The 17,899-nt window shown below is 38.4% G+C and overlaps 1 long non-coding RNA gene across 7 annotated transcripts in view; it reads right to left on the reverse strand.

Moving 5' to 3' along the window:
* LOC107317371 (uncharacterized) overlaps window positions 1-17,899 on the reverse strand; it is a 74,786-nt gene that overhangs the window by 41,352 nt on the left and 15,535 nt on the right. For 5 of the 7 annotated variants that reach the window (XR_014932722.1, XR_014932726.1, XR_014932724.1 and 2 more), the window contains 4 exons: window positions 6,747-6,872; window positions 6,009-6,161; window positions 1,952-2,078; window positions 1,151-1,271 (listed from right to left, as the gene is read on the reverse strand). The exons of 1 other annotated variant lie outside the window; for it this stretch is intronic. This is a non-coding gene — a long non-coding RNA (uncharacterized LOC107317371). The remainder of the gene's footprint in view (window positions 1-1,150; window positions 1,272-1,951; window positions 2,079-6,008; window positions 6,162-6,746; window positions 6,873-17,899) is intronic. One more of the 7 variants, XR_014932723.1, reaches the window with a different exon arrangement.

Genomic DNA, 17,899 nt, shown 5'->3' on the forward strand with positions numbered 1-17,899 from the left:
AGCAGAGAAAGCATTTATCACCAGTGTTTGCATTTTGCTACGTCTGACCATCTGAACACTAACAAGAATGTGTTCAATCTCTCATCAGAGATGGTCTCTCATCATAAAGATAGATACAGTCTTTTTATTACATTTTTAAAATAACAGTAGATATTAAAACCAGTTTAATAGCTGTATCTTTATCAGAGATCATTTTAAACTTTCAGCAATGTATTACATTACCAGAGTATGTTATGCTGAGGATGCTCCAATACTTAAACACATGTTGCTGATGCCTCTAAGTGGAATTGTTTAGATTGAAGATTAATGTAGAGGTGACATAATTACTTGAATGGATGAACCCAGTCAAATGTAAGAATATTTTAGAGTTAAAAAAGGGGAGCTTTGTTTCCAACTCTTGCATAAAGGGACTGCCCACACCTGCTTTCTCACCCTAGAATATCAGTGGCTGTTGGTCACAACATTGGCCATCACAGAGAATACAAAAAACTCTTCCCTCCTTTTCTCCTGAATTGCAAAAACTGTCATTCCCTTCCAGTTACTCTCTACAGCATTCAGCAAGGCTGACTAAAAAGGATACACATTATGGCAGGGCTGCCTGAGCTGCTAGGCTGCAGTACCACACCTGACCCTCACCCAGTATGCTGCACTTCATCCCAGCACTGGGCAGCACAGCTGCAACTTTTGCCTTCTGCTGCCTACAGCCTTTGAACACCCCTAACAACAAGTCAGCTGTTCTGCTTTCTGCCTCTAATCACACTACTTCTTCATCAAGCTGGGAGATCTGCAGGGGTTAACCCTGAAAAAATTTACAGTAAAGGCAGCTTTTATTGTAGTGGCAATTACAGAAAGAGAAAAAGCAATTTCGTCTTTTATGTGGCTCACAGTTTCATTAATGCCATACACTTTTAGCCGACTTGAGTTGCTATGCACTAACTCAAAAAGACGTGGTACGCAAACAGTGCTGAAATGAGAAATAAAGAAATAATGCAGGGCAAACTTTAACTTCTCAAATGCAGGCTTAATTCTTCAAATACCAGTAATGCTTTCATTTGACAGCTTTATTAGTATCCTAAGCTTCAGGCCAAACTTGCTATAAAGTAAACTGCTCAAACGAGTCTAAGAAACAAGCAAAAAAAATCAAACAGACCTGCAAAGAATTTGTTGCTCCTCCTGTTGTAGCAGGGAGCTTTGCTCCTGATGCTTCCATAACCTCATGTGTGATGACAAAAGGAACTCAGATGAAAGGCAGCGCACCATGGCAGCAGTGGCTGTGAAGCAACACAGATCTTACAACATTCAGAGATGCTTTTGGGATTCTGCTGGATTGTCACAATGTTAGTCAAAGTTTCTCTACAGTGATAGGTATCATTTTATATAGCACAGATGATGGATTACACAAAGACTAATCACAGCAATTCTTTTTGTTGACCCTCAAGATCCAAAATCCCAGAGTTTGGAATTCTGGCTAAAGAAAAATCCCTGATGTTGCCCAACATGTGAACAAATGCCTAACACTTGTTCTGAGGCTTTCCAAATATTTCTGGGCAATGTAGACACAAATAATGAATTATCTTTGCTACACCATGGGATCAGGAAGGAAGGCGGGCAGCTTATGATCCATTTTTCATCTATCACTTCACATGGTCACGTGAAAACCCACATCAAGTTAAGGGCATAGCTATAGTTTAAATAAATTTAGTACCATACGACTATGTCTAGCGGTTTTTCTACAAGAAGTAATTCAGGAAAGTTTAGATAAATCAACTAAACCCATGATAATAATACATGTAAGTTAAAATGCATTAAATTCCTATGTGGATATTCTCACTGAGAAGTGGTCTGACTTTACTGTAAAAGAGGATTAAGCTACCATGAACTGAGGCCATTCTCCTTCAGAATTAGATCATCCACAGAGCAGCTTAAAGCCCTCTAGCTTTGGTGTACTTACCTCACACTTTTCATTCATCAGGATTTTCCTACAATTCAACAATCCTTGGTTAAATAAAAATCTCCCCACTTGTATATTTCTGGTTGCAGTTACAGTGCATTACCTGGTTACTTGGATCAAAAACTTCCTGTGAAAAAAATAGAAAATAAAACCAGCTAAAGCTGTTTTGCAAGTAGCGGAAACAGAGACATCCTTTTGTGGAGGAAAATGACAGCAGCATACCAGGAGCCTTGGGCACTTGATAGATCACCAACTGCAGTGCTGGACTAAGCTTTTCTTAATCTTGAAAAGCAAACAAACAAACACAACTTTAAATCAATCTTGCATCCCATCTGAAAGGATCTCTTCAGACAGAAAAAGGCAAACAAGGCTGCCCCATGGAACAAAGTTGCAATGGGAAGCATTTGGCAACTTTGTCCTCTAAAAGTAAAGAGTGGGGCAGACACAACACTGGGTGCCCCTTGTCACTGAGCAGAGGATACATTTTTAGAGGTTAAATAAGATGCACTCTGAAATTTACCCATCCCAGGCTCACAGATGAAATGCTAACTAATGAACAGGGAAAAGCAAACATTTTCACAGCCTGTTACCAACTCAGGTGTTAGTTCATCTGAATGATAAATTTTGTATGGCTGAATGAAAATGGATGCAATTCATGTTCCCAAGTAATACCAAGTAACTGAGGTGTAGCAAGTAAATACAAAGAAAATAAAGTAAAAAAAAATATTAACCAAATATTTCCCTTAATTGCTACTTAATTGGCTTCAAACATATCAGGGAACAGAGTGCTAATAATGTTGCAGTATATATATATACATATATATATACACACATACATACATATGTATATAGTTTTGTTTTAAACACTGACTGCATGTAGTTTGCTTCATAGCAGACAGATGCATATTTGTAATATATATTTTGAGCCAATGTATCCACTGTCACTCTTTACAGATCTGAGCTACAAACAGCGATAGTGGAAAAGCTTAAGAGAAATCAAAGACAGAGCTCCTCTACTTCATTTTTTCTTATTCCTTTGCTTGCTTTCATTATTCATCTGCTTTCTCAGAAGAAAAAAAAAAACAAAAAAAAAAAAAAACAACAGAGAGAGAGAGAGAGAGAGAGAGTGAGAGAGAGAAAGGATGTGACTACCCAAAGAGGCCTGCAGATGCCAGCCCCACTGCTAAGCCCACACCTGCAACCCAGATACTACAGCCACAGCTCCAAGCTCTGCTGCAAGCAGTCCCACAGGAGCAAGGAGAGTCTGCTGTTACTTCAGATACAGTCTGGTAAATATCATCTCCATGCATCTCCACACAAACCTAGGCTCCTACAGACCAGAGTCTTACAACACTTCACCAAGGAAAACATGTTGCAAGTTCTGATGCATTGTCCTTCGCTAATGCTCAAGCTAAGCCAGAAAAAGCACCCCTGAAGCCCCAAAAATAAAAGACTTTTCATACTAGCTTTTGTATAGATTTCTCCTTGTTTGTGATTTTTTCAACAAATGGACCCAACATGCTGGGATTGCAGTTTGAACTGCATTACCTTAATTCATTTCTTTAGAATAAAGGTGGTTTTGGCTGGTAGAGTTGAAAAATTCTATATGCAATGACTCTCTGGAGAGCAGACACCATTAGCCTGAAATCCACAACTCCATCACCCTTTGCCTTTATCTGACCCAATCTGATTCCTTCCATGTCTGCAGAGCCCCTTGGCATCCCTCCAACCATCCTGAAATCAGGTATCCTAAGGAACTGTGAAAGAACTCTCCCTGGAAGGGGAAAGCTCCTTCTCCCAGAAAGAGACCCTTCGAGCCACTATGGTTCAAGATCCATCCCTGTCACCCTCTGCTGGGCTATGCTGTCACTGGGTCCTTAAACAGGACCAAGCCTAAATCACTGAACATACGCATGCCAAATTCTTCTGTCTGGCACAGCCCAAATCTTCTGCATCACAAAGAAATATTACTTGAGGGCATGTATGTCTGCAGCCATTCAATCCATATTTCTCTTGCAAAATTTTCTTCAACATCTGCACCACTCTATGATTATCTCAATGCCATTCAATCTAACTCTAAGTTGAGTTGCCTAAGTATATTTGCATGTATATTGTAAGCATTATACTAAATGAGATGGGACTGCCTGCGTAATCATGCCATGACTTTCCCTTAGGGAAGCCTGGTAAAATTATGTTCCATTACATTTGTAAAATACTACCCATTAAAAGCAGGAATAAAACTTTTATGTTCATGCGAAACAAAGCAGAAAAATTCTCCACCCTTTAACTTATATCAATTTTGATACGAAAGAAGCATTTTCCAGGCAAGCAGGGATTCTGATTTTAAGTTCACTACAATGTGCTTCCAGCCTTGATTGTTTGATTGTTAGGCCTGCTTCCAAAATTCTCTTATTTTTTTCTTAATATTATAAAACAGTGCAGAACAAAAACAGTTCATCTGCATTGAAAAGTATAGGCAGTAGTTTTGGAAAAATCTTTCTTGGTGAACTTTCCTTATTTATAATAGCCCATGTCATGAAAGAGAAAAACGGTACTATTAAGTGTCCTTTCCTCTTGCAGCCGGTGAATTCATTGTTTTAATTCCTTGATGCTCTGGCAAACTTTCAAGTATGCCATGGGAGAATTTTAAAAATGAAGCATTCATTTAGAAGTCGCACAGTGGTGATATATACACACAGCTTCAATTTAAACCATTATTGCATACCATCCTTTTCCTTTTATAATAATCCATTAAATGCTTTCAAGTATGGAGAAGAAATAGCAACCTGTAGATCTGAATGGAGCCCAGATGACCTATAAAATACATCCTGCCTCACTGCCTGACTTGTTCCAGCTCTCATCTCTAATGGTTGCTATTGTTATTCTACCATCCAGACAACTACACACATCAATTACATATTCTTCTGGGTCACAAATACATTTTCTTAGGCAACCTTTTTGTCTTAATGCATGACGCTTTCTCTTCAACCTGTGAACAAAGTTGAAGGTCTCAGTATTAAGAAATATTACATTTTCTTAAACCATGTCGATAATTGGAAAACATCTACATTAAAATCAGGAGATACAGGTTTTTTTAACTATTCTGAAGCACTTGTGTAGACCATATATTTTCTCCTATTACACCGAACGCGTTAAGCAGCTCTCTGTGTTGTAGGTGAACATTTTTTCTTTTGTTACACCAGTGCCTGGCAGCATGGCTATAATTAAATGTCCTTTGCTTTCTTTATCTTATGACACTAACAATTCGATCAGCTTAATTGGACTTTCCTTGGCTTATATGCAGCTAGCTCAAAATCAAAGCCTTTCGTCTGTGAAACAAACTCAAGATCTAAATTCTGTACAATTTCTGACTTTTTTAGAATCTTTGACTTCTTTTGTCTTTTTTTAATGATCCTAATTTCAAACATTTTCGTTTATCTGCTGTCATGCAAGCGTAAGACAGCTCTCAATTTTCTATTTTTATTTGCAGGTAATAGTCTCAAACAAAATCCTCATTGGTACATTTCTAAAGCAGTAAATGCATTTAACTTTTCAGGTTGATCAAGACAAACAGTTCTGGAAACAAAACATATCACTTCCACAGAACTCTTACACATCACATATATCCTCAAAATGTTTCTGTAATTGAAAAGACACAGTTGTTGTTTTAAAACACAAATGTAAAAAGAAATAAAAATTTTTCCAACAGTTCAGAAATCCCAGCTTTTGTGTTCTTTAATATCAGTAAGACAGCATAGAGAATAAGCAAGGGACAGCTTAATGCTCTCTGCAAAGCATGAAGGAAATGGGCTATTTGGTAAATATTATGGAGGTGGTCTTGAAGCCCATCTCAGCAAGGCACAATGCCCAGGCACCAGTTTTGCCCATCTCCAGCAGACTGTGTCTGTTCAGCAGACAGTGCTATCAGCAGGGCCTCACCTCTTCTCCTGAGTGTTGGTGGATCACACCTAACCCACTCACTCACTAACTCACACCATGAAGATCATGTAAATTCCCACTCTCCCAAACTTTGTACCCTACCTGTTCTTTCACTTACCACATATAGCTCTGATTTTGTCCATGAGAGGACAGAACCTTAAAGCAAAGTGGAGTGCCGGCTGTAGCACTGCACTCTTGTGTTTCACCTGCTCACCAGTTTCATGCCTTTAAAGCAGTTGATAGGATCCATTTAGTAGAATCCTATTCAGATCTACAAAAACCAAGGGATAAATATTATTTTAACAGGGGTTTCTGGTTGGCTGGTTGGTTTGTTTGTTTGTGCAGGCAAGGGGGTGTGTTAGGTTTAACTTTATTATAACTAAGCCTATATAAATGCAAATACTGTTTCTGTAGATATAATTTCATAAAGCAAAACTCCCCACAATCTTTAGCAGTGAAATTCAAGTGGCAACTGTGACAAGCAAAGAAAAATGAATGCAGTTAACTTCAGCCATCCCTGCTCATCTGAAAGCTTGTGTCAGTTCCTAAATAAGCTTTTCATTTTTCTATTCAGTCTGCTGATCTTTGTTGATTTACAGCATGAATGAGCATGGCACATTGCAACTTGTATAGTATATTTTTCCTAAATAATAAAGCATTTATTGCAGAACCATCAAGCCTGCTACTAGCTTTGAATTATTATAGCAATGAAGTGCCATGTTAACAACTCATTTACATTGTTGCAGAAGACTCTGCTTTAACACCATATGTAATTTAATCTCGATTAGAAGGGATACCCCAAAACGCATCTAGAACTGATGAGAAGTTACAACTTAATGACATTTTCCTAACCAACCTTATCCAAAAAAGGGACTCCTTCAAGTTCATCTCACCCTTCACCATCCACAGTGTGCAAATTGCAGCCGTACAAATCACTCCCACGTGGCCCTCAAGAATCAGCATATCCCAAGCCCTTCCTCTGCTGGAAGAAGGAGAGGGAAGTACATTTAGTGGAGATTTGCAAAGATCTGATTGCTTTTGTTAGCTCCTTACCCCTGCTGCAGATCCCCAGAAGAAGACAGTATCTCAAGAAGAAGCTCCTGCTTCTATGTTAACATGCTGGGTGACTACAATAATATAATATTTATTTTTTTTAAAAAAGGAGTGGGGGGGGGGGGAGGGAATATCTCCCAGGATATCTAATGTTCTCCAGCTGTTAACTAGAGAAGATTATGTTCTCGCATATTCCTAAAATAGGCTGGACGCTACCACAAAGCCTGTCTTAGGCAACCATAAATAAAATCAAACCAGACAAATTTTCCTTTCCTGTAAAGATTAAATGAGTGGATTATATATATGTATAATGTTTGAGGAGTGATCCAAAATACCAATGAGTTAATGGTAAGGACAGCCTTGATCTGTTGAATAGGGGAGCCTGACTGGAACAAGGTGACTTCATTTTTATTGGATAAAACAGTCTTACGTGGAAGTAGAAAGAATAATCTATAAATGTACTATAAGACATTGACAAATCACATACCTACCCACTTCTGCCCATGGAGTTTGGTGGCAGAGGAAGACCAATAAGACAAAGAAAATAATGTCTCAACAGTATTGTTACAAGATCTTGACATTTAGTTCAGTTATTCAGTTATTTCAGAGAAATATTATATTTTTTTTAACACCATTTCATTTGTGCCCACGTAAGTCCAAAATCTTCCTACATAATCTTCCGCTGCCATCTAATAAGTTGTAAGAAGCAACATGTTTCTAACTTCTTTAGCTCGCTCATGACCAAGATTTGCCTAAGAAATGCTTTATACCACATCATCAAGCACAAGTCTTTGGCTGTGATTATTCAAGAATAATTTGATTTCCTCAATCTTTTTTTCCTTTTTGTTTTTCTTATAAGGCATTTCAAGGTAGGTGAACGTAGTAGTATGTTAAAATGTTACTGTCATTTCCTATTTCATTGAAATTGCTCATAATAGAGGGCAGATTTTTACTTCTTATCTATTAGTTGTATTGTTGCTATTGCTTGTTTTATTTTCCACAATAGTGTCCCAGTATCAGCTCTGATGTTATTCATTTGAAAAAGCCTCCTACTTGAGTTCCATTTCCACCTCCTTCCAGGTGCCAGCTACAAATGATCAGAGCAGTTCACCTTATCACCTTGAGCTAAACAAGCCAGCAGCTCACGCCCTGCCACCAGTTGCCTCTTTCAGCCTAGCAAAGGCAGGCAAGCCCGCTGTAGGCATGCAAGCTATACCCAGTGCTCACATAGATGCTCTCCTAACCAACAGCAGTGAGGGGTAACACAGGCCATATAAAGCAGTAGCCATACAGTAAGAACTGCTAAATCTGCCCTGCACATGAGATTATCTGTTGTTACTGTGAAGAATCATATGATTGAAAGACTACAGCCATAAAAACCCTATCTTACCAACCAGTGGCATTTAATATGTTAATCTAACAACTTCAATGTCCCTTCCACAGGAATACACTTATTCTGCTTTATTTCACATAAATTACACAGTCAAAACATTATTTGAACTGTGAGAAACAAATAAGCAAGCATCATTGTTTACTGGTTGACTAGATAAGGAGTTAAACGTCTAGAGGTGAAGTGGAGGACAATTAATGTACTAGCCTGCTCAATTATCATACAATGCCCACTTCTCAGGGAATTAGAGCTATTATGATCTACTCCTATGAATAAATGAGAAATTCTGCTCTCAGAGGGCAATGTAATAGTTTTGGAAATAATCTTTTCATGAGACTGTGGCTTTATCAGTTATATTTTAGAGTCAGTATAAACTCTTGTGTATCACAGGGTAGGAACTACAGACAAGGTTGTAATTTTAATTTTTGCTCTCATATAATTTCTGTTCATTTCTCCTGTGCTCTTACTCTAGAAGCCAAAATGAAAGTAATTTTGGTTTTTCAGGTCTTCTCCTTTTGTAAAATGTTACCAGAAATCTAATAGCAAAATAAAGATATAAATAATGATATGAATAATACAAATTTTGCACAAATTGTTTTCCAGTGCAAACAAACAACCACTGAAAAATGTCTTTGTGACATTCAACAGTATTGTAACACTTGAAAGATACTCAAACACAGCTTCAAAGATGAGGGGGAAAAAATAAGAGTATTTCTATTCAAATTTCACACAATCTAGTTAAAGATTTATTCGTATTAAATTTCATATAAAAATATTCTTTCTTGGTCATTGTGACCCAAATATTTTGCACCTTTAGCAACGCATAACTGATTTTCTCCACAGCTGACAAGGTACAGAGTTCCATAGTTATTTTCCCAGCAGACAGAACAAACCTAAATATATGATAGTTTTAAGATAGCCTGACCACAAAAGAAAGCTTTAGGAGACCCAAATAGTGGACCATATGTGATATCAAATGGGCAAGCCATTAACATCAGCTGTGAACATATTGTACCAACTGGGAATGAAAATAAAACATTCAACTACCAACTGTTATAATCTGTAAATAGTCAAACCAATTCCTCTGGGTTCCAAAAATACATGAACAGGGTGACTTGTTGAGGTCCCATTGTCCTGTTCTTAGGTAATTACAGTATATTTGCTCCTAGGGAAATATAATGCAGTCAGTGAGAGCTGATATCAGAGACACTTCCAGTACTTTAAGGACTCCTGGATTTTTGAAACTATAGCTAAAGATTCCACACTAAGGATTATGAAATGAAGAATTCTTTTGAAGTAACTTCTCCGTGTACAATGAACTGTGCCAGTTAAAAAAACAAAAAACAAAAAACAAACACCATTGTAAATTACATTGAAAAACTATGTAGTATACTAGGAAATTTATAGAGGGCACCAAACTGGTAAGAATTCATTGTACAGCTGGCAAGTGCACTCCTACCTACTAGTTGCTTCACATTTAATAATGCATGTTATGAACAGATGGATAGAATGTCAGTAAGGCTCTCCGTATCATCAGTGGTAATGAAATACTGGACTTTGAATGCTTAATAGCACAGAAAACAAAAAGCCTGGAAGAAATTTGTCAATGTCGTGCATGCAATACTTTAGCAGTGCTTTAACACTGTTAGTGTGAGGCCATATGTTTCTTCTAACAGCATCTACTCTAGCTGGGTGCCAAAAAAAAGTTTGACACTTTTTATTTTTTTAAAGCTCTTGCAACATGTTAAGAGCAAATACCCTGTGAATCAGTCAAGCACAGTAGTCAGCAGACGTGCAACATCATTTCTCTTTTTATTCCGTTTCTCAATGAAAAGAAGCTAAGGGAACTTGCTAGTAAACACCATTCTTTACACCAGTTTTAGAAATACGCTGGAAAGTAATCTCTTAAAAAATAAATATAGAAATAAAAGCACTGAATTCTCTGTATTAAACAGTAAATCTCATAGTCAAGAGTCATGGAAGATGTAAAAGTGGAAAATATTATAAGCATTAAGTAAAGCAGAAACATACACAGCAGGCTCCTGAAATTAAGCACACAAGAAGGAATAAACTAAAAGTTATCTTGGGTAAGTATCAGCTAAAACATCTAGGGAAAACACTCCGGAATAGTCAAAAGGAAGCAGAGAGGAGGAAAAAGCCAATCTGAATGAGAAAGGGATGCAGGTATGGTAATAAACGCACTAGACACAGGCTTTCACTGTGGCATGAATGGGGAAGCAGGAGCCCAGCAGCACCTACCAAGGCATTGATGGCACCTGCAGTGGTGTTCCCATGCCTTGCACTTCTCAAGGAACACCACGCTCAGAGCTTTGTAAGGTGTGATTTGCTGTTGCAACTAGCCCTCTGCAAGACACAGAGATAGATCTCAACTCCAGAAATACAACTGGAAAAATAAGTGTATGTTGTCAGCATAAATCAATGAGAGTTTAACGACTGACTTGGGGTTAAGAACTACTGGACCAGTATCAGGTGTTCAAGGAGCTAAAAAATTCCTCAAGCAGCAGCAATGCTTCCTGCACTATGAAACCCACAAGTGTTCATGTTCTCCTCCACGTCCACCTCCCCCTTGCTGCCCTCAGCCCAACGGCTCTGAGCTGCAATGTGCCTGGACGCACTGCCACCAGCCCAGACTCCAGACAAGCCCATCTATTTCTCAGACTGCACAGGACTGCCACAAGTGCTGGTATCTTTGGGACTTTTGCCACCACCAGACTTAGCTGCAAAAAATGACCATTGTGTTCAAAAATTATTAGAGAAGGCTGACAGTATTTCCTTGGAAAAGAAAATTAGAAATCATAACATCAACAACAACTACACTTCCAAACGCATTGAGTGCATTTCAGTTCAGTACAGAACAGATGATTTTCCCTTCTGCAGCAGAGGGGGGGTGAAGAGAAGCCACCTTATACTACAGTAGAGCATTAACCTCTCCCTCTCACTTTTGCTTTCCTTGGAAATATCCTGAGCCCTGACCACAGCAGTTACATTTACAAGAAGTAGGCAAATTTTTGGATGTTCCAGAAGCACAAATACTAATCGGGATACAAACTTTTTGTGAAGCAGAGCACCAAGATGTGAGAAGAAATGAATAGCAGTAGGGGACCCTCATCCACCGTGGCCAGTATATCTGTGCATCAAGAAGCAGAATTAAAGCAAAGGAACAATTCTCAGAGAACTGATAAAAATATTCTAGCTATTAGATTTCTCTTAGCTAGAATCTCATGTGTATGTTGGACCCTGAGAAAAAAAGACCTGAAGAAAATGCTGCGGGTACACATTTACTGATAGTAAATGTCATTCTCAGCCTAGAAGGTCTTAGGTAGGTTTTTCAAAACCAGAAGGATATTGATAGCTGAAGAAAGTTTCAAGAACAACTTCTTAAGGGAAAAATATAATAATCTATAAATATTTGAAGTGTGTAAAACCATCAAGGGAAAGGGATATAACTAGAAATAGTGGAAAGAAAAAGCTTAATCTCAATAGAGTATCAGGAAAATCTTCCTGACAGTGAGATGTATTACCTTGTGAAATATTCTCCCAAGGAGAAATATGGAAGCTTTCACTCGGGATTGTAAAAACTAAAGTTGACATAAGACTAAAAAATGTTCTCTATGAAATAATCCTATGTCGGCAGAAAAACTGACTGAATGATCCATCCTGTCTTTTCTCTTTCTATGTTGCTTCAGCCTTTGATGATTGCTAACATGTTGTAAACAGTCAAAGGTTATTAGAAAGGAGCTCCTTCAATTAATATGATGGATAACAAGATTACAAAGGTGATCGTTGTGAAAGACGAATACAAAGTATTTCTTTAAATGCTGAAAAGTAGGTGCTTTTCAGACAACAGGGTTTTTTTCCCCAAGACCCGACAAATATGACCTCAATCCTGTTTTCAAGTACATGCTTAATTTTAAGAGTGTTTTTTTTTTCCCCCGTTAACCCAAAGAGTCCAAACCTGTAGTCTGAAACGTGCTTATAAGAAAACAATTTTCCAAGAGTCCTTGGATGATTTTCCCGTCTTCAACATGATATTGACAGGTGTTGCGTGTAATCAAAATTAAACAAGCAAACAACGTCTTTTGCACCATTATTAGCACTTTTCAAACCTGCCACAGACAAGGACAAGCCAAGTTAGTTCAGAGCTGGTCAAAATTACACACCTTCTTACAGTGATTCCTATTTAATCTGACCAACCTGACACTATGAGTGGTGTTAATGAATATTACAGCCTGTTATATTGACTTGTACATCCTAAAAAAAAAGATGGTGAAAGTACTTTGGGAAAGTCTGTGAATTGTGTTCTACACCTTCACCCTGAAATCATCCTATCACACATTTCAGCCACTATCAGCATTAATATTTAGCACACAGTGTATTTCATTTACTGCATTTCATTTGTCCAGTGCTAGGGAAAGAGCACAGACTTTGTCCCTGTAGAAGTGCTGCACTGGTGCCTGGCTGTAACCACACTGGTACCTGTACAGACATGACTCCTGAGCAGGCATTAATGGCAGCTGCCACAAAACCAGACACAAGCAGAAAACCAGGGTTTTGCTTTCCCTATGAAAATACCTAGAGAACCAAGCAAGAACAAATCAAAAGGGATGAACAGACTTTACTCTGAGCACCTGGGACTGTCATAGAAAATGTTAGCCCATCTAGAGCTTTAAGGAATTTTATTAGTTCTGCAGCACAAATACAACTTCTCATTAAATACTTTTCTGCCAATAAGTTGTAAATGATTTCCTCTAGTGGTGTTACTGAGAGCTGTTTTGGAAGGAGCTCTCCATTTATGTGCCTTAAATACCAATGGGCTATTTGTGTATTTTTAAGAAATGCAGCCTGCTCATGCATGAACCATACAGGATATATCTGTATGTATAACGAAATTACCAAGTCTTTTGCTGTCCAGTAGTACCATTTGCAAAGATTAAGTGACTCTAGAGCACAGGTGCCCCTTGGTCCCCAGATCACACTCTTTAAACCAGAATAACTCACCACTTTGGGAGAAACACAAAACATTACTCTGTCCCAGCAATCCCAGGGCTGCTAGCACATGGCACAGTTGGAGAAGGAGAAGCATCCGCTCAGGGTCTGCTCCTGCCCATTTCATCAGCAGCCAGCACCCTATTGCATGGACCACTCTCCCCATCCTCCCATTCCCATCTCTTCTCCTCAATCCCACAAACTTTACCTTTCCTGCTCATTACCAGACTTCTGATAGGGTTGTTTTATTGTTATTACTTTTGCCTGCATTTTACAGCTGGCACATCATCCCCTGCTGCACTAAATCAACACTTCTGAAAGCAGCAGCCTTCGAGTGACTGGCTGGAGCCGCTGCTTGCAGAAGTGTCAATTTGCTACAGCAGGGGATAGGGGTCACATCTGCAGAAGCAAAGAAGAGGCCCTATTTTATGCTTTAAAATGGTAAAAATGTCAGAAGGGAGGGAAATCTATATAAAGTTAAAAAATAAAAATAAAAGGGACAACAGAAAAGAAGAGGAAGAAGGGGAAAAGTGGCTAGCATGAAGAAGTAAAAGGGAAAAAATGACACTGCACAAAAGAACAAAATCGATGGAGAATAAGATGTAGGATTATTGTAAGTATTTTCAAGGTAAAAACAAGTCATGAGCATATCACAGAAACACAGACTTGCTGGTAGTCCCCCTCTGTTTTGTGGAGAAAGTTTGGCTCACTAAGCTTAAATTATTCTCTTAATCTACTGTGCTCATTATAGGTTGTGATGTGCTTCTTAGCACAAATGCGGGGGATAAAAATACATATATTTCATAGAGAGATTGATTCTATGCATAAATTTCATAATGAAAGACCAAGAATCCAATACTTGGAAATCTGAATCAGCAAAAGGGAACAGAAATTCCTTCCATTGTCAATTAGGATGCCCCAAACTGAACAGTCTTCAGAGGCCCAATTGGAAAAGTAGGTACCTATTACAATGACAGCTAAAAGGAAAATAAACCAAAAACATAGATCCAAGAGGATAAGTTACAGAAAAAAACAACCTTTCATTTTCCACATTATGTAAATATATCTAATGCATATTTCAAATACTATTAGCATTAATGCTTGACTATAAATGATGCCCTTTGTTTCTTCCAGTCTTTGCCTGGGAGCTGCTGCTTTCCTTGCTCTCTATTAACTTTCCAAAGCATATTTGCAATAAGGAACTACAAATGAATAAACTGTTATAGTTCTAAGAGATGTTCAAGCCGTCAGAGTACTGTTCAAAAATTCAAATAAACACACCAGTTATTTATCTATTTCTGCAACAAGTGAAATCACCTCTCCTGACCCGCAGTTCCAGTTCAGTGGCCAGACAGCATGGATCCTATGATGCCTCCAAAGTTTTGGCTCTCTGGGTCTCCTTATATTCCTCAAAGCAATGTCACTTTTTTGGCTCCCTAGCTTTTCCTTACCAGTGTCACACATTCACACAACAGGCTAAAGAAAAACAGAAAAAGCAATAATCGAATGGATGAAACTAAAAATCAGAAACAATTATATTCAGACTAGATGTCCCCTAATAGGAAAATTAGCACTGAGTCACTTGAAGTGACAACAAAAGACAGTTTCACATGCTTTACAAAAATGTTTCAACAATTTCTCTTTAAAATGTTTTTGGAAGAGTCCATATTTAACTACCTGTAAACCAAGTCCCAGGTCTCATTATCATTGTCTGAAGTACAGTTTCTACCCACCCTGACCACCTTCCCTTCTTTGCATACCATCTCAGCACAACACAGTTTGGTCATCCTGCAGCTTGCTAACTGCTCCCTCAGGCTGGGTGCCCAACCACAACCACCTCACTCCACCTACCAAGCTCCTGCTCTCCACACCACCAGAAAACAGCAGATTTTTGCCTGGCCCAAGCCCAGGAAGACTTAATCATGGGTGAAGGAGCATATTTTCAGGACAGACATTAAACATAGTTTCAAAAGTAAGACATTTTGCCATAAGAACTTGTTACACTCTTCATGTCCACTTCATTTTCCAAAGTAAATCATACTTTTGCAAGTATGTCTTTTGCAAGATCTACAATGTCTCAATGAAAAGTCCTGCAGTAAGAACAGACATTCACAGACATTAAAAGTGCTTCCAACATTTCGTAACAAGTATTTTCCTTTCATTTTTACATAAATCATGTATATTCAGGTATATTCAGTGTAAACACATACTGTGAAGATCCACTTCTTTAAAATGAGTCTTATTTTCTACTATCACCAATTCTTGCTCCAATTTACAAGTTCTACATTTTCTTTTCCCTTTAAACCAGTTGTGATTTACTACTGTCTTTCTAGCAGCAAAAATCAGCTCAGCTGTTTCCATCTCCTGAGGGTGAAGTCTTGCTCTGGAGCTGCTTTTTCTCTGCATCTCTGTAGATGAGTGGCTGATAGATAAGAGACATTCCATAACACTGAGGAATGAGCCACAGTTAAACAACAACTCAGCAACCTCAGTAATGCCTGCTTCAAATGGGATATATTAACTGTCATGGCATTCAGCTCTATCAAAACATCCCATGTTGGTGGTTGTGTTTTATCTGGACCCTTACATACATCTATTTCACCTGTTGTGACAAGTGACAGGTGCAAGTTATGGTATTTATGGCATATTATGGAACCACGATGGTAGGCACAATATAAATATTACAAACAGATCAGGAAAATACATTTAGCTTTGTGTAATAGTAACACATCTTATTAGAAGAGAAGGTATTGGTTCACGGTAAGGGAAGACACATCAGCTAAGCATACTCTGCATGACAGTGGCTGCAACAGCTGCTATTGCTGAGCTTCTGGACCCCTTTAACAGATCATTGTTCAGCCAGGCTTGTGTTTCAGAGAGAAAGACAGACTCCAAAAATTACCTCAAGCAGAGAACTTTCCTTCATTAAGAATCTAAATCATGATCTCCAAATGATTCGTAGCCTGAGTGATTGTACCACTGGTTAAACTCCAGAAATTTGAATAATTTGATTTCTTAAAAGATAAGAATTCACAGTTTTAAGCATTCAAATTAGAATGCACAAGAAGTATTAGAAAAAAAGCCATTTTTTGTACACTTGTATGACTATCTGTTCCACAATATCCTAAAATGACAAAAATACAGCTCAGCACACAGTCACTGTGACAGGACAACCCAGTACAATCCCCAGTCTTAGGAGGTAACTTGTGATGACTGACATGGGTAACTAAGTGATTTGGGGCAACAGAAAAAGTTTAGAAGATGTCCTCAGCCTGCACCCGCAGCACAGCACAGCTGGCCACAGCACTCTCACCACCACATAAACATTTCTGGGTTATTTCTATAATGCTTTCCAACACAAAGATGGAAGAAAGCATTAATATCAATTAATTGACAGCAAAATGACAATTTTGAAAGTAGAGAAAATACTTATTTTCCAACAAGTGTGTTGTTATGGAAACAGCTGCAGGCTGCCATTTGTCACAAAGTGCTGTGCACGTGCAGCCTCAGCATGGGTTTAGGGCTCCACACCCAGAAAGCACTGTGCCTGGCAGCAGCTCTGGTTGATGGGGAAAGGAGCAGGGAGAGCAGCGTCAGTAACCCAAGGGCTCTGCAAGTCACCTTGGTAAGCAGCCAGATATTTTTGTTTATCAGCCCAAAACAGCAGATCAGATTGTATGAAAAGATAGGAAACAAAATCCATCATCTGTACTGCGGGGAGAAGCCCCCAAAACTAGACAACTCAGTGTTTCTCCTAGCAGCTATGCTTTATTTTTTTAGTCAATAAACAGCTTACCAGCAGACATTAAGTTACATGGGTGCGTGATGCCACCTGAAGGCAGTGTCCATTCGCCAGTGTCCTGCCCCAAGGACCTCATCCCACACCATCGTACTGCATGGTCCCACAGTCTCCACTCGCTGTGGGGCTGAACAGCAACAAACGTTAGTCCTGAAAGCCATTATCTAAGTTTCAGTAGCAAGAGTTTAATAGTCCGCTTAAAGTTCAAGCAAACCTGGTTTAAAACAAACTGGTAAAGCCACTGAGATCTAACTTTACAATTTTCTCATTTTGCTCATAACAACTCATTCCTTTACCTTTTTTTGCACAATAAAAAAATATTTTCCCTAGGTAATTACAATTCATTTTGTTTTCAGGTTTATATCCTTACTGTATTCACATGTCACATTAAATACACAATCCATACATATGAGAGCATGTTCAGCTAGTATTCAGATGGAAGAGCCAGAAAATTCCTTTCCAAAAAAAATAAATCAATATTTCATTCCAATTACAAAGGAAACCAAATCTTTGAATGTTGGAGTACAATGTAGCAACCCTGGAGAATACATATTTGGTTTTCCTACCAGCACTACCCCTTCATAATTGAACAGCTGCAGAAAAGAAAAAGGAAACAAACACAACTAGAAATTAGTTTTCAAACCTACATTCATGGAAAACTTTCTACTCTATTGTGCTTTTGGTCACAACACGTGCAAACTGAGTTCCTTACTTACTGCTGTGCTCTTCTACAAAGCAGATTAGAAAGGGGCAAAGCCAT

Source organism: Coturnix japonica, chromosome 11 (genome assembly GCF_054131305.1).
Source record: "Coturnix japonica strain WE chromosome 11, WE-NBRP24, whole genome shotgun sequence".
In the NCBI taxonomy this organism is placed as follows: domain Eukaryota; kingdom Metazoa; phylum Chordata; class Aves; order Galliformes; family Phasianidae; genus Coturnix; species Coturnix japonica.